General features: G+C 35.8%; 1 protein-coding gene across 2 annotated transcripts in view; it reads left to right on the top strand.

Annotated features, from left to right (window-relative positions):
* Positions 1-21,226, top strand: part of LOC149545892 (helicase SEN1-like) — an 87,694-nt gene that overhangs the window by 11,464 nt on the left and 55,004 nt on the right. The window lies entirely within an intron of this gene.

The raw sequence follows: 21,226 nt of genomic DNA, 5'->3' as shown, positions 1-21,226 counted from the left end.
ATGTCACAATAGACTGCGTGAGAAAAAGAAAAATGTTGGACCTTAATAAATACACTCAATGTCAAATAATATCAAATAAACATCTAAATAAATGGACTAAATATCTCACACCTTACATACAAATTCTTGCTACAAAATCACTTTTGAATGAGGTTTCCCTCAATAAACTTAAATGAGTAAATAATCCTTTGATCTCTGAAAACAAATAGTTTTTGCCCTCAAATGAAGCAAGGTTCAAATTATGACATAAAACACTAAATAAAATAGTATATTTTCATTGATAGCACCTCAATATATTTCACCAAAAAAGAACAAAAGATGAAAATTAAAGTGTTGAGTAAGTGCAAGAAGTTGAGTCCACTTTTTGTGGAAGTTTCATACTTAACCAAATTTGTGAAATTGCACTCAACAAAACAAGACCCCATTTCACTTTGATACCTTGCATCAAAAATTAGAAACAACATCCTATTTTCCTTTGAAATGGGATCCTATTTTCAAATAACATTTATCCATCATAAATTAAAAGAAAAGTAAATGAGATCTCGTTTCCTAAACTAGATCCTGTTTCTAAAACTTTGAATTTCAAGGTTGATTTTGACATTGTCTTCTAGTTTTAAAAGAGACTGAGGTAGTCGAACCATAATTATGGACCTAGTTAGACATACAACCTAAAGACCAAATCGATATCCAACAAAATAAGCTCGTTAGACATATATGTAAGATGTTGTTTGAAAAAATTTCAATTAATTTCTACTAAAATAGGCCCATTTGCTTGAAATAATAAGTTCTCTTATTATTTTAATAACTTTATTTTAAAAAATTTTCTTAAAAATAAATTACATGGCATCAAACTACAAGCAATTCTTTCACTTTAAAAAAACAAAAACACAAAAAATTTACTTCAAATTATGCTTGTCATACACAAGGGGCTTTTAAAAAATATTATTTATAGTCAGTGAAAAAAATAAGAGAATTTTTTAAAGAAAAAAACTACTAGAAAATTGTAAATCTTAAATGTGTTTTCTTTTCCCAAATAATTTTAAAAATAATTGCATTCATGTCAAGTTACACGCTTTCCATACATGGGCATATATGATATGATAGATTTTAATGACATCCATGAGCCTAAAGTGGCCTATGGGACCCACACAATCACCCCCTCAAGGCAGGAGTGGAAATAATCTAGCTGCAAAATTTTGGTTAACTTGTCTCTCCTTCTCTGAAGTTTGATAATCAGAGCTACTGTTCTCTTCACTTGATCTTCCTAGAATAAGTAGTTGAAGTCTTTGTTCTGCAATATCTCTGTGTAATAAGATCTGATGTCACTATATGCCAGGCAATCCTTGACAAAGTGTTGCTCTGTCTCTATTGCTCCCATATTACAGAATAAACATGTTCTGTCTGCCCACTCTTCCTTTGGAACTTGTCATCTACCAGTTTCACATTGCAGTCAGTGTGAAATAGTTCTAAGTTGTGCCATCAACATTTTTTCTTTCCAATTAATAGGTACTCTTATATAGGCCTTTTCATCATGACTAGAAGTGGGGTTAAATTCTTTAATGTAATAAGATTTTTTTCGCCCTATGTGCCTTGTCCATAAAATATTGTGAAAATTTTCCATGACAAACTTATTTATTTCTTTAATGTTATTGGAGCAAGTATGGATGTTGATATCCCACTTTCGCATCCATTTGTCATTTTGCTTCATCCATGTGCTTTTCCGTCTGACAAGTTTTTCTTCTACGAGTAGCTTGGGCTAGCAATGTGTTTCTAGACCTTGGGTTTTCTTTAAATAGCTTAAAATTTGAACCAATGCGATGGCTTCTAACGGAAAGGAACCCACCTCCACCAATAAGATCTCATATAGCACCATGAACTTGACTTTAAGATTGCACATGATGAAGTGTTTTTGAATTCTTTCTACTTGTCAGCATTTCTGTTCGGACATACTACTGCCCCACACTTCACATCCGTATAGAATAACCGGAGTGACTAGTGAACCAAGAAGAGTTTTTATGGTCATCCAATCCCATAATTCTGTGTTCCTACACCTGTTTTGTAAAGAATATAACACCTTCCAGATACATGTATCCCAATTGAGTTTATTATGAAAATCTATGCCCAAGTATTTGTACTCCGCCACAATCTCAAGAGGGTTACCCTCAAACAAGAACTCATCCTGTATACCCCCATTCTTCTTCAACAAGAAAATCATAACTTTGGTTTTGCTAGCGTTCACTTGCATTCCCACTTCATGTAAAAACTTTCTAGTGCTTTCAAGTGTTCTTTCAAACCTTTAGCCATTCTAGCAAGTATTATGAGATCGTCTACATATAAGAGCAATCTTATCACAAAGTGGGCACGCTGTATCCCCTCCCCATTGGTCATGTTTATCCATTATTCTAACTTGTCAATATAGAGCCCGAATAATGTTGGAGATAGCGAACACCCTTGCTTAACCCCAATGTTGCTACCAAAATCCTTTGATAGCCCTTCCATCATTCTGATTTTAGCTTTGACTTGCTCATATAATCTGTGAACAACAAACCTAAGTTCTTTAGGAACTTCCAACTCTTCCATTCTGTCCCAAAGTTTGTTAGGTGGCACTGTGTCAAAGTCTTTTTTAAAGTACACAAAACAATAGAAAGCCTCAGCCCCCCTGAGTGTCCCAAACTTTCTCTATCAAATATCTGAGAGTGATGTTGTGATCTAAAGTAGAGTGTTTCGGTCTAAAGCATGCTTGCCCTTTTGCTCTTTTGCCTTCTATTTTAGCCCATTTAACTGATTTTTTGTTTTACCATGCTGCCAAATAACTTTCCAAAAAGTGGATTGATCATGATGGTTCGGTAATTAGAAGGGTTGTTTATATCTCTGCTTTTGTGGAGTGGGATCACTACACTTGTTGTTCAATTTATAGGGAAGCCTTCTCTATTTACACTGTTGAAAATCTTAGTGATGTGTGGTGCCATGGTTTCAACACCCCACAATGGTGTGGTCTTGAAAATTTGACTTTTAAAAGTGAGTTTTGGTAATTCCTATTGAAAATCAATGTGCCATTCGGGTATTTAAATAATTTACATATTTGGAAAGTCAGCTTTGAGTAATATAGGATTCCTATTACTTGGGTAAAAGCATGACTGATTTTCACACTTGCAACTAGTCCAAAAAACTTGACCAAGTAGTACTCATCTAAGTCCATGTAGGCATTGTGTGGTGCCGAATAGCACGTACTACTTAGTTGTCTTACTCGTTTGAGTAGCACTGCCAATTATATACAGCCCAAAGATTGTTAAGCACCTATTAAGGGATTTGCACAACACAAAAGGGGGCTTAAGGAGTACTTGTCGAGTGTGAGATAGGGCCCCCACAATTTCAGTAGTTTATTTATTTACTAAATGCATGCTTTAAAAAAATTAAACATTTTATTTGTATAAAATGTAAATGCTTTCATTTTTTCTATTTTATAATGATATGTATGAAAAATGTAGCTTTAATATTTTATTGTGAAAATCTATTTATTTTAAAATGTTTTTTTGTAAAGTTATTTTTTTAGTGTTTAGAATATATGAAATCTAACTTAAACCATTAGATTAAAGTACGACTTAAATCATAAGAATGAAATCTAACTTAAACCATTAGATTGAAATACTACTTCAACTTTAAACCTTCAAACTATAAAACCTATAACAAAACTTACACCCCCAAACTATTAAACCTATAGAAAAACTTAAACCTTCAAACTGCTACACCTAAAACAAAACAAAAACCATTAAACTATTAAACCCAAAACAAAACATGACCATTAAACTATTATCACATAATTACTTTTCTACTTCCATTTACTCTCTCAATGTACGCCTTTACACTATTAGCTACTCATTTAAAACTAGATTCTTAATTTATGGAATATTACATGCACACATTTCTCCCACCCTTGTATATTCCAAGAATTTTATACCCTCTTCTTTGTCCATATCCTTTCATTCTATATTTGTTTCCTTACATTTCCCTAACATAGGATAGGTCTTCAATCCTTATAACCTGTCTTTGATATATAGAAATTATTTATTATGTAGTAGAGTGCAAATTTATACTTATTGTGTCAAGTCTCACATTCATGATCTTGAATCTTATGTGCAACCCTAAATTTATAAAGGAAAACTTTCAAACCATGTGTCCAATTTTCCCAAAAACATATTTATGCTTGTGTATAAATATAGGTAAATGAGATGGTATGAGCAATCACTAAAATTAAGTGTACAATTGATAATTTGAATGTCTTAAGGGGATGTAATATGTAATGATTTGAATGTTGTAAGGGAGTGTAATATGTAATGATTGGAATTTATTAAGGGGATGATTTGAATGTCTTAGGGAAATGAAATTATTGTGATATTGCTATCAGGATTTAACTGTGTGATTTTGAGTCAAACTCATTGACCCATGCTTCATGAGTAGTCATTCAACATGAATCCATCTCTCATGAGAATAAATGGAACACTTAGCACTCATTGGATCTAGGTGATGCTCACAGGGGTGAAGCACCAGGACTTCCCAGGAGGTCACCCATCCTAGTACTACTCTAGCCTGAGCACACTTAGCGTCTCCTACTTATCAATTGATGAGCTTAAGGAGCTTTCTAATGAACGGTTCATAAGGCACAACACTTGGTGAAGTTTTTGCAAATGAGGTTGCAAGATTTGGGTTTAACCATGAAGGAAACTCCATAGTTAAGCGCACTCAGGCTGGAGTAGTACTGGGATGGGTGACCTCCTGGGAAGTCTCGATGCTTCACCCCTATGAGCATCACCTAGATCAAATGAGTGCTAAGTGTTCCATTTATTCTCATGAGATATGGATTCATGTTGAATCACTACTCATGAAGCATGGGTCAATGAGTTTGACTCAAAATCACAGAGTTAAATCCTGATAGCAATATCACAATTTGACTTGCTGTGGAAATTATCTTCTACTTATCAATTGATGAGCTTAAGGGGCTTTCTAATGAATGGTTCATAAGGCACAACACTTGGTCAAGGTTTTGCAAATGGGGTTGCAAGATTTGGGTTTAACCATGGAGGGAACTCAATAGTTAAGCACACTCAGGCTGGAGTAGTACTGGGATGGGTGACCTCCCGAGAAGTTTTGGTGCTTCACCCATGTGAGCAACACCTAGATCTAATGAGTGCTAAGTGTTCCATTTATTTTTATGAGAGATGAATTCATTTTGAATCACTACTCATGAAGCATGGGTCAATGAGTTTGACTCAAAATCACACAGTTAAATCCTAACAGCAATATCACAATTTGACTTGTTGTGGAAATTATCTCCTACTTATCAATTGATGAGCTTAAGGGGTTTTCTAATGAATGGTTCATAAGGCACAACACTTGGTGAAGGTTTTGCAAATGCGGTTGCAAGATTTGGGTTTAACTATGGAGGAAACTTCATAGTTAAGCAAACTTAGGCCGGAGTAGTACTGGGATGGGTGACCTCCCGAGAAGTCCCAATGCTTCACCCCTGTGAGCATCACCTAGATCCAATAAGTGCTAAGTGTTCCATTTATTCTAATGAGAGATGGATTCATGTTGAATCACTACTCATGAAGCATGGGTTAGTGAATTTGACTCAAAATCACATAGTTAAATCTTGATAGCAATATCACAATTTGACGTGTGGAAATTATCTCCTACTTATCAATTGATGAGCTTAAGGGGCTTTCTAATGAATGGTTCATAAGGCACAACACTTGGTGAAGGTTTTGCAAATGGGGTTGCAAGCTTTGAGTTTAACCATGGAGGAAACTCCATAGTTAAGCGCACTCAGGCTAGAGTAGTATTGGTATGGGTGACCTCCCGAGGAGTCCCGATGCTTCACCCCTGTGAGCATCATCTAGATCCAATGAGTGTTAAGTGTTCCATTTATTCTCATGAGAGATGGATTCATGTTGAATCATTACTCATGAAGCATGGGTCAATGAGTTTGACTCAGAATCACAGAGTTAAATCCTGATAGCAATATCACAATTTGACTTGTGGAAATTATCTCCTACTTATCGAAATGAAATTAGTTTAAGGGAAATGAAGATGTCTTAAGTGGATGTAAAGGAGATGCCTTAAGGGGATGTTTAAAGGAGATATCTTAAGGGGGTCTAAAGGAGACGTTACAACTATATAACATTCAATCATTAAACTAGTCATGTCATTGAACCAATCATGCATGTATATAACTATATATAGCAAAACCATTGAACCAATCATGCATGTATATAACCATATATAACAATGCAGTTGAACCAATCATGCATGTATATAACTATATATAAAAAGTCTTTGAGCCATCAAAGCCATTGAAGCAATCATGCATATATATAGCTCTATAATAAAACCATTGAACCATCAAAGCCATTGAACTATATATAGCAAAACCATTGAACCAATCATGCATGTATATAACATATATAACAAAGCCATTGAACCAATCATGCATGTATATAACTATATATAACAACGTCTTTGAACCATCAAAACCACTGAAGCAATCATGCATATATATAGCTCTATAATAAAACCATTGAACCATCAAAGCCATTGAACTAATCATATATATATATCCAAAAATAATAAATATGATCCAAAAATATATATCCAGTCCTGATTCAAACTATCTATGAGTTCAAAATCTGGTTTAAATGTGAAAAATTATGAGCTACAAAAAACAATTTTAGCCTAAAGGTCCTAATAAATATGGTTTGGATCCTCTATCTTTTATTATCTCCACAAAAAGTCCATGTTCTTCAACATGTAACCTCCACTTTTGGTTGCCAAGTCCTCTTTTTGGCATTGTCTCAAATTGCAACTTTGTCGCTATAGCCAAGTGTCTCTAATGTAGAATTATTTGGCTGGACATGTATTTAATAAATTGAACTCCATTTTTGTCAATCTTCCTTTACTGATAATAGGTGGCTTTAGTAACTACTAAACCATTTGGATATGATTGTCCATCACCATGTACAATTAGTTTTGGCAACTTGCATATCTCTTTTGTGCATCTTGGTAGATGATAATCCACACCTTCTGTATTCTTAGAATACACAACCACAACAAAATCTCACTTATACAAATGAATCGTGCATAAATTTTATAAAAAAAGTCAAATCTCTAAAATTTGAACATCACTCAAGTGATAAATTAAAATGAAATCAAAGATGTATGTGCGCACACACCTATAACAACTAAATAAGAAACATATTCGTAAACAATTGATTATATAGGATCATAAATGTCTATGTCATTGTCATTGTCTTCATAAGGAGGCATTCCAATTAACTGTTTCTGTTCCCATTGTGAGACATATCCATTTGCAATATTCCCACATTGGTTCATTGCATTGTTCTCAACACGGTCATCAAAAAAGCATGATTTATCTCTTGAATCAGTGGAGTCTTGTGGTGTCCTGAAGTCATCATTTGATGTAAACTTTTGATACCAAAAATAGATTGACAATTTTAAGAATTAGATTGATCAATATCTATTGTACAAATATGAAATTGTTAGATGAACAATTGTGATAAAAGTGAAATGCACTTCATGAAATTTTAAAAGAATTTGTGTTCAATTCATTTTACCTTTCACTTCCCAATAACAAAGTTTGTTGTATTTTGTGTCCTAGCTAGCAAAATAAGCTTGACATCATTCAACTATTTTCATTGAATTCTCTACCATTTTACATACATAAAAGAAGTATTAGTTTAATCTTTAAAGCAAATGGAAATTCAAGTTCCGTGCATTGAAAACACTGAACACCATTTGTGTACCTTCAAGTTCATGTTGTAGGAGTGCATGCTTCACCCATGCTCTTGCTTCATCGTGCTCTCCTTTTCCATGTCTACTTTCAAAGAAGTTTTGCATAAACTTAATGTTGCATTTAGTATGTTGCTTGATTAACCAATTAAAAGCCTTTGCAGACTTAAATTTCCTGGGAGAAAGGTGTACAAACACATGTATAAATAATAATTTAATAAAATGTATAAATTGAAATTATAGATGCATTAAAATTGAATTAAAGATAATGTAGTTACCCGCAAGACCATCATATCAAATCCAATATTGTGAAGCATTTATCCTGCTATTCGCAAAATGATCCTCAAGAAACATTGTAAAACAATGAACCACATAGCTCCTATTATGTACGCTATCATCATTGATATAGAAATGAACCTCCCGATGATAATGCATTCATTTGGATAAGTATTTTCTACCTCATCCAAATCAAATTGTGCATTTCTATAGGTCATTTGCACAAATATTGCAACTATCTCATAATGATAAAATTGAGGTTGGAGCTTTGATCAAGGGGAAAACATATAGTTCTCACAGAAATCTACAATTAAAAGAATGCAACTAGTGGAAAACAATTTTTGGAATCAGAAACGGTTTAGTTTTATGTTGTGCACCATGACAATGTTGGATATGTGGATAAATCATAGTTCAAAATTTGTTCATAAACTCAAGGTAGGCAATTCACTCTCCTTAAATGCAACTTTTTTGGATTCCTCTCTTGTTTTGGTTTATTATGTATTATATACAAATCTTTTCCACAAAACTGACATTGAAACATCAATATTCTCATTTTGTAATGGAAATTTTTGCAAATATCTACAATCAATGCATTCAGTTTTTATACACTAGACATTGAACTTTGAATCATTTGATTTATCACATAGAATGGACTTCACAGATTGTGTTGTACTTCTAAGGACTACCTTTTTCCTCCTCTTCCTCTCAGTTGAGGCTTGACTATCATCGCTTTCTTTGCCATAAGAAACGGAAGTTCACTTTACTACAGTGTAAGTCTCTTTGTGCCATGTTCTTCTAGTCCCCAAAGCTCTTTTGGCGCACCATGTTTCCTCGCCACCCCCTCCCCCCCTACTCTGGACCTTCACTCCCCTGCCTCCCACACCTCAACCCTCTATGATATTCCTAGCCAACCCCCTCTCCATCTCATCCTCTCCCCCACCCATTGTCACCTCTTCTCCTTTTCCCACATTAGTGAGGCAGTTAGAGTTATGAACAATAGCAGAACTCTAGATGAGGAAGGATTTCAAGCTGAATTCTTCAAGTTGGGTATCTTTGTCCTGGGTCTCTTTCTTACAGTGCTATTTAATCGAGTGGTTTGTGTTGGCTTCCCTGACTCTTAGTCACGACATATTATCTATCCAATCTATAAATCTGGGCCAGCCTCTAACCCCAGAAGCTACAGGACTATCATGGTTGGGCATACCTTCGCCAAACTCTATGTGACTGTGTTGAACGATATCTTGTCTAGTAAGTTTGATCAGCAACATTGTCAGGCTAGAGGTCAAGCTGGGTTTGGTACAGATTTTCAAACCATTGATCACATTTTGACTTTACGAGCCATCATTGAGGAGGCTCGCCACCACTTGAAAAAAGTTTATTGTTGTTTTGTTGACTTCTGCAAAGCCTTCGACTCTGTTACTCGGGCGGCTCTCTTTCAACATCTTAGGGACATTGGGATCTCAAAGATTCTTCTTACAACTATTATGAGATTATATGAGCACATTGTGGGCAGATTCAGGACTCTATAGGGCTTCTCTGATCCTATCCAGAGCACTATCAAGGTGAAACAGGGTTGTCCTCTCTCCCCCACTCTCTTTGGCATCTACATCGACGAGCTTGAGGCATTTCTTTGTGATTGCTCGCTCCCTGGCGATGGTTGTTATTTACATCAAGTATTGATCTCTATTCTCTTATTTGTAGATGATGTGCTTCTCCTAGCATCTTTTCCTGATGGTCTTCAGTGGCTCCTTGATGGCTTGGCCTCTTTCTGCAACTCACATGAGTTAGTTGTAAATCTGGGCAAGACACGGGTTATGGTCTTCAATTGTTTGAGGACATCACATCTCCATTTTTTACTTCCAAGGTTCCATTTTTGTTGTTATTTCTTTTTCTTGGTTCTTTTATTGTTTTGCTTTCACGTTCTTTTTGTAGGCACCGTTTGGTGCTCCCCCTGCTGGCGTTTGCCCTTTGTACTATTTCCAGTCCCTTAGACCCTCGTTGGTCTCTTGTTGGATATTAATAAATCTATCTTATTTTATCTTATCTTATTTTGATTAAGTTCTTCAATAACTTTTTTATATGATTGCAAGTATAAGTGAAATTCAACATGATTTTGACAATAAGTTTCATGAACCTTATTTATGCATACAAAAGAAAGGGCACAACATATCAAACATTCTTTGACCTATCTTCACATCTCAAACTTCTTGCTTAAATGCATCAAACAACTCAATTTTTGTTGTATCAACAAAATGTTTTGGATGTGAAATTTCATACCAGTCTCTTCATCTTTCATCTATATAATGTCTAGGTTCTATTAGAAGAAACACAAGAGTGGCTGGTCAAATATTCAACAACTTGTCTTCTTCTATCTTTAGGAATTCTATCTTTTTTAGGCAGTCTACAAATATTCACCCAATTTTTTATAATGTTTTCATTTAACATATTTCTCCTCCTAACATATTGTTGAATGATTCTTCTCAATAAATTTAGTAATTTAGAAATCGTTGAACTTGTCTTTGATGTGTCAACCTCTTACGAGAAAATTGAGTCATTAATTAACAAATGAATCAACTCCTTGACTTGTACCATCAAGAATAACAAAGGAAAGGAACGTGCACTTCAGGAATTTGCAGAATCTCAAAATATTCACATTGACCTTAGTGATCTGATGAACTTCCTTCACCACCAAGAAAGTCCTCTCCAAGGAGACCTCATCCATAAGTGCATGTTGCTGCTACTCTTCTTGAATCTGCACCAACCTTAGATGAGTCATTGGATTCACCCTTGCAAGTTGTCATGGATACTTTTCCTCTCGAGTCAACACAATTTTATGTGGATCCAGCTTAGATCACACCAATTATGCTTATTTTCTTTGTTGCTCTTGTAGTTTTGAAAGTGGAGCAATATCACAACTTTGAAAGTGTGTTTGATGCTTACACCATGTCAATCCCTAATGTTGCACGTCTATCCATGGCATTCATGGATATTTTGTCAGCACAATTTAAGTAGTTCATAGTGGAGGTCACACGTAGCCCAACACCAATGGCAATCATGTCCAAGGCCGCAAGTATTGTAATTTGTAACCATAGTTGCACAAACAAATCCAGTATCCACTTTGGTTATGTTGGTTAACAGTTTGTCCCTTTTGGTAACTTGGCTTTACCTTGACTCTAGAAGCCCATAATGTGAGGAAACAAAAGGATGTTACCAACGAATGGGTCATTGTATGTGTTATATCACTGTCCTCTGAATTATAAGGCACAACTCCCTTATATGCAATATATACAATGAATCTTGTTTTGAATAGATCATTGGGATGGGGGTATGCTCTTAACCTGAGAGCAGAAGAGGATAATCCGAGATGCTCATAACTACAAACACCCCAAGCAAAAATAGATTTGGGCAACCTATTACACCCAGTGGAATGGATATCACAAGCTACCTTAAAGTTTTTCTAACATCTACTCCTACTTTTAAGTGCAAATTAGACCTAATGTAATGCAATTTAGGGAAAGAGCAAAGATGCACATGAAAGATGAAATGGAATCCACATTGACTGATAACTCTCCACTAAAATGGAATCGAGTAAGATGTCACTAGCTTCTAATACATTTGTCCTACAATCCCATAGAAACTATTCTAAGATGCAAGGTTAGCTTGGCTAAAGGAGACAATAAACAAAACATTGGAAATGTTGATCACACAAGATGTAGTTACAGATATCAATCAAATCCTCCATTTCATACAACCTCTCGATTCTCACACAATATCTGGTGAAAGTATCGAATCGAGTGAAAGTATCGCATTATCGCATTGAGTGAAAGTATTATCGCATTATCGCATCGATTGATTGATTGATCGCATTATCGCATTATCGCATTGTTAACTTAAGTAATCACTCGATGCGATAATGCGATCAACCAATGTTATCAATCAATTGTTAACTTAAGTAACCCCTTGCGAGCATGTGATGAGCGTTGATATTTTAAGATCTGATGACTAAGACTAGAAGATCTTAACTCTCTAGTTTTCTCTACATATTATCTTCATTGCACCTTCACAACTTGACTTTCTTTTGACTAGAACTGAGTCGGGATCATGCAATCGTTAGCTTTGACTATTATTTCATGTTATTCGCACCATCACACCCTAGAATTCCTCAAGCCAGAAACAAGCCATAGTCAAGTGATGATCATTAGACTGATTGTCTCGCACCTTCATTGCGGTCTGAAAGGTAACATTTCTTTCATCTACGATGTTGTGATCACCTTGCACTTGACTGTTTAGATCACCCTTTGCAACTTTGCAAGATTAAAATTAACTTACCATTCAACTGTGTGATGTTGCGATGACTATTTCGATTGACAGTTTCTTCGTTTCGCAGCTTCGCAACTAAGGTCTTCAACTTTGACTGAAACCCTGTGATCTTGTGAAAACTGTTTAAAGCTTTGATTGTTTTCTTTCATTGCAGCTTAGACCCTTAACTCATTTTGTAATCCTGTGAAGTTGTGCATACTTGATTTTTCTCTTTTGAATGCTAACCTTAGGTTATGACTAATTACTTGCGATGTTGCAAAAACACTTGATCTTCTCTTCATCTAATGGCTAAGGATCCATTTTCTAAGAGTGATTGACTTTTCAACTCTAGACATGGAGATTTAGATGCATTTTGCGCCATTGATTTGATTTCAACTTTGGTCTTTGCCACCTTTGACTACGTTCTTCGCTATTTCTACATCTTTCAGTGTTCACTCTGCATCAAATTCAATTGATCTTTCTTCTAGCTTGTTCTCATGATCTGCATATTATCTTTAACCTCCGTCCTCATATTTCTTCGCTGCCAGTTTCTCTGAATATGTTTGTGATCTTCTTCTTGAATGCATCTTGTTTTCACTATGAACACTTGATCAAAGTATTAGGGTTTCAGAACAACTTCCCTCTCATCTAGGAAATGCATAGACTTACCCTTGCTTTTCTAATCACCTAATATGAATGAATGCATTAGATTGCTTTTGAATGCCAACCTACATGCACACAAAGGGGTAGATGAGAGGAGAAGTTCCTTAAGGGAAATCTAGACACATACATGGCATCACATTGACTCAAACCTAGTCCTAGAAGCTTGAAAAATATAGGGGAGTGAAATCATGGAAACAATTGGCTCTGACTGGGGAACTAGGCATGTTAGTGCCTAGGTAGGAACCTAGCAATTTTTAGTTTCACAAAAAGCTTGGCAAAAATACACACAACAGACTACCTACTTCCTTTATTATAGAAAACACCAAATAGCAAAGATCAGTGCCTTAGTCCATTGGGTTACAAAGTCTTAAATAGCATAGGGAGATGATATGCATTTGGGTGATGGGGCAGTAGAGCAGCCAAACACAAGGAAATAAATACACAAAGCATGAAAGGAAGGAAGAACAACTAAACTAAACACACACCTAACCTAATATATTTACAAAGGTGAGATGAATCTTCACCTTATGAAACCAACAGCAAAAGATACTCAAGTGAATCCACTTACTAATTGATTGAAGTAGGATCCCTTCCTGCACAAATGATTTTGTTCTCTAAGCAGGATTCCTACTTGTAACAGCGGCAACAACATGGAAACTCCACATGATTCTTTGATTATACACACTCGCTGGCTATATATCCATTCAGATCCAAACAACCATGCCTAATCATAGATTACTTCATTTGCACCTTTCATGTTATTCTCCTGATGGTCTTCTGTTGTACTAAGGAGAGGGGAAAAGACATACACTTCTTTTAAGAAAGTGAGCTCATTTTTGCAATGATCTATTCTTTCCTCATAAGCTTGAGAATAGGAAGATGTCACCTTCACTGTAGGACTCATTGGTTGATGGTCAATCACCTCATTGCTTTGAAGAACAAAGTCATCCTCACTTATCATATTAGTTTCATCCTTTCCATCTTTCAATGTATCATTACTGCTTGCACAATTTGAATTCACATAAAGAGACTCACAAGTCAATGACCTTTCTTCAAGTTTTAGTTCCATAGCTAGGTCACCTCGAGAGGGTTCATCCATTTGGAGGGGTGATAGGAGCTCATAGACAATCTCCTCTTCCTCACTATAAGAAAAAGTTGTGTCTACCAATGGAACTGATTCTTCTACAAACTGATAGTCGATCTCAGGACTCTTTTCTTCAATCACATCTTTATCAAGGATAAGAGTTTTACCAATGGATTCATGAAGTTCCTCTTCGTGTTGATACAACCATTCTTCAGGTTGAACTTCATTGCTTCTTTCTTCAACTAGAGTCAGAAGTGTAGCTATTGGCAGATCACAAGTGGAATGCTCTAGTGCAAGCAGATGATCATCGAAAGATTCTTCTTCAAAGGGTTCTAATAGAGTTTTGTCACCTTGATTTGTAGCACCAAGAATAGCCTCTTGTCTACTAAAGACTACAATAATATGAGAACTAGAATTAGGTGAGATCACCATGGGAGCTTTTTGATTAGGTGTAGATGATATCTTCAACTTTAGCTCCTTTCTCATGTCCTTTTGTTGATCCTTCAACTTGTGGAATCAGTTGCAGAGGTGGTCCCATATCTTCCTCTCTTTAGGGTCATCTCCTCTATTGAGGCTCTTTGCAAGATTCAACAAGATCTTTTGAAAGATCTTGTCCTTAGTTGTATGGAGTTCTTCAAGGGTAGGTTCAGGCTTTGGCCTCTCCTTGGTGTTCACATCAAAAATGTTCACTTGCTCTTTAAACATCTGAAAACCATAAGGACTAGAGTCAGGGGACCTTACCAAGGGTTTTTCATGTTCAACTATTTGTACTTGTTTCAATTTCCTTCTTTCACTTTCTTGTAGGTCTTTGAGCCTTCAGAAATGGGTACAGATGTGATTCCAAAACATCTTTGGTGTATGATCATCTTCTATGCTGATGTTTTCTCAAGCTGCATAGGAGATGCTCTCTGTATATTGGTCAAAAAGCTCACGAAGCACCTTTTCATTTGTGGCATGAAGTTCTTCAAGAGTAGGAATGAGCTTCAGCCTTGCTTGCTTTGACCTCAACTCCTCTCTTTGCATGTCTTTCAGCTTGTAGAATTTGGAGCACACACATTTCCACAGGGATGCAGAAACATGACCATCTTCAATGCTGATATTCTTTTGAACAACATATGGGAGATGCTTTCTTTATATATAAGCACAAGCTTTTGCAGCAGCTTGTCAGTAATCACATTAAGTTCTTGGAGAGTGGGTTTAGGCCTTGACCTTCTCCCAGTCTTTGAATTTGGCATGGTCATTGAGTTACATTGGACCTTCTTAGATCAAAGGGAACAAGTCCTTCATACAGAGTCACACGTCTTCATCCTAGGGAAGACACCTTTAGATTTCTGAGAATGAGAAACCAAGCACTTGTCTTCGATTTCGATCCCCAACAGAGTCACCAAAGACTGTTGGTTAATAGTTTATCCCTCTTGTTAACTTGGCTTTACCTTGACTCTGGACATCAATAATGTGAGGAAACAAAAAGATGTTACCAACAAATGGGTCAGTGTATGTGTTATATCACTGCCCTACAAATTATAAGGTACAACTCCCTTATATGCAATATATGCAATGAATTGTGTTTTTAATAGATCATTGGAATGGGAGTATGCTCTTAACCTGAGAGCAGAAAAAGATAATCCAAGATGCTCATAACTACAAACACCCTAGGCAAAAACAGATTTGGGCAACCTATAACACCCAGTGGAATGGATATCACAAGCTACCTTAAAGTTCTTCTGACATCTACTCCTAAGTGCATATTAGACCTAATGTAATGCAATTTAGGGAAAGAGCAGAGATGCACATGAAAGATGAAATGGAATCCACATTGACTGATAACTCTCCACTAAATTAGAATCTAGTAAGATATCACCAGCTTCAAATACATTTGTCTTACAATCCCATAGAAACTATTCTAAGATCCAAGGTTAACTCGGCTGAATGAGACAATAAACAGAACATTAGAAATGCTGATCTCAAATGGAATTAAGACCACACAAGACCTATTTACAGATATCAATCAAATCCTTCATTTTGTACCTCTCGATTCTCACTTAGTATCTGGAAATACAGGGGGAGAAGTTGAAAAAAATTGTCAATCACATCTATTAACTTAGAAATTTACATATATAGGCCCCTTCTTAAAAATTCTTGGCTAGTTACAGATTCATCAGTTACATTAACAGAGCACTTGAATCGCTCAGAAATGCAACAATCATCGATTACAATTCAATACATCAGAGAAAGAAAAGCAGAAATGATTAGAAATCCTCAAAATTGTTCATATTCTTCTATGATCTATAATACTCACTTTGGAGCCAAAACTTGTATTTCATATCTCAACAGCCACCCTAGGTTTGAATGTCTACAGTCGATCTCCTATCAATGATCACGATTTAAGACATAACAATCCTCTCTATGACTTCTTTCATGGGTCCCTCTACATACGCATGTTGAATTGTTGCTTTCTCGCTTTGGTTATTTCTCGCACATCTTTAAAAAGCAAGAAAGCGGGGGACATTGATTTTATGGCCAAATGATATTCCTCTCCATGTTGCATCTTCACTACTGTCATTCATTTGATACTTTCACTCGATGCGATAATGCAATCAATCAATTTTCGTTGTTTCGTTGTGTTAATCAAGGTTTCATTTAACCCCTTGCAAACATGCGATGAGCATTGATCTTTTAAGATCTGACGGCTGAGACTAGAAGATCTTAACTTTGGTTTGCTCTACATATTATCTTCGTCGCACCTTCGCAACTTGACTTTCTTTTGAGTAGAACTGAGTTGCGATCATGCGATCATTAGATTTGGTTGTTATTTCATGCTATTCACACCATCAAACCCTAGAATTCCTCAAGCCAAAAATAAGTCATGATCGAGCATGATCATTAGACTGACTGTCTCGCACCTTCATTGCAATCTGAGAGGTAACATTTCTTTCATCTGTGATGTTTCAATCACCTTACACTTGACCATTTAGATCACCCTTTGCAACTTCGCAACATTAAAATTAACTTCTCGTTCAACTGTACGATGTTGCGATAACTATTTCGATTGAAAGTTTCTTCATTTCGCAACTTCACAACTAAGGTCTTCAACTTTGACTGAAACCCTACGATCTTGTGAAAATTGTTTAAAGCTTTGACTGTTTCCTTTCATCACAGCGTAAACCCTTAACTCATTTTGTAACCCTGCGAAGTTGTGCATACTTGATTTCGCTCTTTCGCAACGCTAACCTTAGGTTATGACTAATTACTTGCGACATTGAGAAAACACTCGATCTGCTCTTCATCTAACGACCAAGGATCCATTTTCTAAGAGCGATTGACTTTTCAACTCATGACGTGGAGATTTAGATGCATTTTGCACCATTGATTTGATTTCAACTTTGGTCTTTCCCACCTTTGACTGTGTTCTTCGCCATTTATGCATCTTTTAGTGTTTACTCTGCATCAAATTCAATTGATCTTTCTTCTAGCTTGTTCTTACGATTTGCATATTATCTTTAACCTTGGTCCTCATATTTCTTCGCTATCATTTTCTCTGAATATGTCAGTGATCTTCTTCTTGAATGCATCTTGTTTTCACTATGAACACTTTATCAAAGTATTAGGGTTTCAAAACAACTTCCCTCTCATCTAGTAAATGCATAGACTTGCCCTTCCTTTCCTAATCACCAAATATGAACGAATGCATGAGATTGCTTTTGAATGCTCACCTACGTGCACACAAAGGGATAGATGAGAGGAGAAGTTCCTTAAGGGCAATCTAGACACAGTCATGACATCACACTGACTCAACCCTAGTCCTAGAAGCTTGAAAAATATAGGGGACTGAAATCATGGCAACAAGTTACCACTACTGCTATAGGATCATCTTCCTTCATACTTCCTCCTTGGCTAGCTTGTTGCGATTACTCAAAAGAGGAAGAAGGAAGAACTTCCACCCAACATGGTTACAAAGGCTAAGGTTCCTAAGACCAAAAAGGCCAAAGTGGTGTCAAATATGTTAGTGGGTGCTAACAACAAAAGTATTCAGAGGTAGTGGAGCCTCTCAATGAAAAGCTAGTGGAGAAAACGTTAATTGGTGATTACATGTTCACCACAATTGAACTTTGTAAACAAACTCACTTGGATTGTTAACAAGGTGGACATGATTCTCTCAACTTGTTTACCCAAAAGACTGACAAGCAGTGGGAAAGGAAAAACAAGCTTAAGGAGGAGAATGCTAAGTTACATGACATGATTGAAAAGATGAGGGTTTCTTCTCTAATAGCTAAATCATCGAAGCATGCAGTGTAGATTCAGAGGAAAGCAAAGGCTATGGACAATTGGTGTCTCAAGGAGTGGATGTGATCAGGGACAGTTTCAGAATACTTAGGTGTGGAAGAGGTATTTTAGCCAGGTTGTCATCAACGACTCAAATCTCTCGAGGTTGACCTGAATGTATGGAAGACCATGACCAAAGTTGACTTGATGTTTTGTATGACTGTGGTATTTTCTCTTCAATGGAGGAATATTGCAATACCTTGCATCTAATGAGCAACAAGGAAAAGGTGTTGCAAATCCTAGTGATTGAAGGTGAAGCATTAATACAATGTTTGCAAGACCAAGAGAACACGATCAACAATAGTTTTCAGCGGCTGACATGTACAATTATCACTGGAAGTGGAGAATTTATCAATAATGGGGCTTTCATAGCAGAGTTTGATGAAGTAATTCATCTACAGCTTGGGTTGGAAAACTTTGATTTTGGAGAGATTGATCCTCTCACAAGATATTGACTTTCACTTCGTGATCTACATGACATAATAAAAAAATGTGGCAATGTTACTTCAAAGAATGGAAAAAAGTTATCTGTAAGTTGTCAATTGTTGCACAAAGCACAAAAGAACGAAATGCAACAATTCTACAAGAGTTGTTCCGTAATTTCGGAGAATTCACGGATATGTTGTGAAGATCTTTTTAAGTGCCTTAGGCATTTCTTTTTCATGCTTTTTAGAAGTAAAATTAGTTTTGGTAGATTGCATGTCAGGTAATGTACTTTGTAAATACATGAAAGATACATGTACACACTTTATGTAATTGAGTTGCAATAGCATTAGGCAAGCAACTTTTAATAAGTAGTCAAAGTTAGGTAGGAACTTTATTAGTTGAATAAGTTAAGGTTGTTGTAGGTTTCTCCTTCTATCCACCTTTCTCTCTCTTCTTTTCTTATATAAAGGACGGAGCTCACTGTAAATCTTATCTTTTGTATAATGCAAGGAGACTATGCTAAAGTCGCTTGTAGCTTGAAAACAGTGTGTTTCTAGATACGCAAATTCCTGAATTGAATAAAGAAGCAGGTGTTCTCAAATTTGGTGTTGTGAAGCTTGAAGTTAGTCTCTGTATTCTTGAGTTGCATTGATCAATTTATAGTTTGTCTTTGTGAAGTATCTGAGTGTTGTTCGATTTGGTTTCTTGAAGACTTTGAGCTTCCAGTAACAGAATTGTTATAATTTGATAGTGGCTGCAAATACTCAGATCTAAAGACTTTGTGCTTTAATTTTAAGTATATTATTTCAACTTGGATAGTTGGCAAGAGACTTTGCGGCTTCTTGTCTATTTGTTTTTCTCATCAAAACAACCTAATCTTAAGAGACTTTGGGTTCTTATTGTCAATCAACCAAATATAATTATAATTGTTGTTTTAGCCTTTAAAAGTTGTTCTTACGTCAACTACTGAGCCACTGGTATTACTATAGTAGTAGGTACCTTCTGTTAAATTGCAAGTAGTTTTTTTTAACCATACAATCATTCCTAGAAAAAGACAAATTGATTCAGTGAACCATTCATTTGTTAATTTCAATAAGGTTTCTTCTGTAGCCACCTATGATAGGAAGGGAGCCTCCCCTTTTGCTGAGAGGAGAGATTTATTTCACTTCAGAGTTGCCTAACAATAGATATGTGGTATTCTAAACTTAGTTCTTCTTTAAGGCTGCAGTTTGCAAATTTATATATATAGTTACGATTTTTATAATTTTTCATATGGATGTGTACAGCTCCATTAAACAGTTCTGCCTATAGTTGAAAATATTGTTATCAGCAACTTATTGCGAAGGGCCCAAAAAATGGCAAAAAGAACAGATTAATCGGACACTTAAAAATTTGCTTAGATTTAATTAGAAAAGCATTTTATTGGAAAATCCAATGAGGAGATGCATCTAATGAGTCACTAAATGAGTAAACAAAACAAACAAATTGAGTTTAAAATGCAAATAGAGTACAAAATGGCATACTCATGAAGAATGCTGATGGCTGGTAGCCATACCCCGATAGTCTGAACTTTGCAGCAAACTAAAAATAGTAAGTTGTCTCTGTAAAACTATAAGTAAATATAGGTACATTTTCCTCTTCCCCTTCCCAGAAGATCTAGTAAAAACTACTAGAAGGATGTCAAAGCTTATATGATAAAATGTAGTGTTGGCTCTAGAAGATCAGATTCCCTTAAGACCTAATGCCTCAACATGTCTTTTCGAATTATTTAAAAGCTTATTGCAGCAGCTTCAACTAAATAAATGCATGTAGGTCTCTAATGTTAGTGACAGGATGGTGAATGAGCATCAACTTTTGGATCATGTTCTACGATGGTCCATCATCAGGATGAAAAGAGTGCAAGAAAGTGAATAAAGAAAAATAAAACACAATTTGAGAATCAAAGGTTTTGATTGGAGTGTGAAAGGATTATATTGGTGTGTAAGATTTAATAAGCTTCTGTCCAGATCAAGCCCTCAAACACCATGAGCAGATCAGGCTGTGCAAGCATCTCAAAAACCTCGAGCAACAAAAAGGATATAAAATGTTGAAAAATTTACTGTGGGTGACGACTCATTGTGATTTGTACTGCTGCAACACATCTTAATGTAATTGAATGCATATATGAGGTATTTTAATGCCTTGTTTGGTTCAGTCGTTTCATCCGTTCTTTTTGTAATGTTAGGTTGTTATGACAAAATTTCAGTAACATTCAACCAAAAATTGAAAGATTTGAATTGGATTCAATACCAGGAAGAAACACTTATTTGTCGGTAAATAATGGTGTTATTGCTGATTTATCAATGATAAGTT

This window comes from Cupressus sempervirens, chromosome 7 (genome assembly GCF_028749045.1).
Source record: "Cupressus sempervirens isolate cs-2001-9-10 chromosome 7, ASM2874904v1, whole genome shotgun sequence".
NCBI lineage: Eukaryota > Viridiplantae > Streptophyta > Pinopsida > Cupressales > Cupressaceae > Cupressus > Cupressus sempervirens.
Note: the sequence above shows the minus strand (reverse complement) of the source record. Positions and strands in the feature narration are given on the sequence as shown.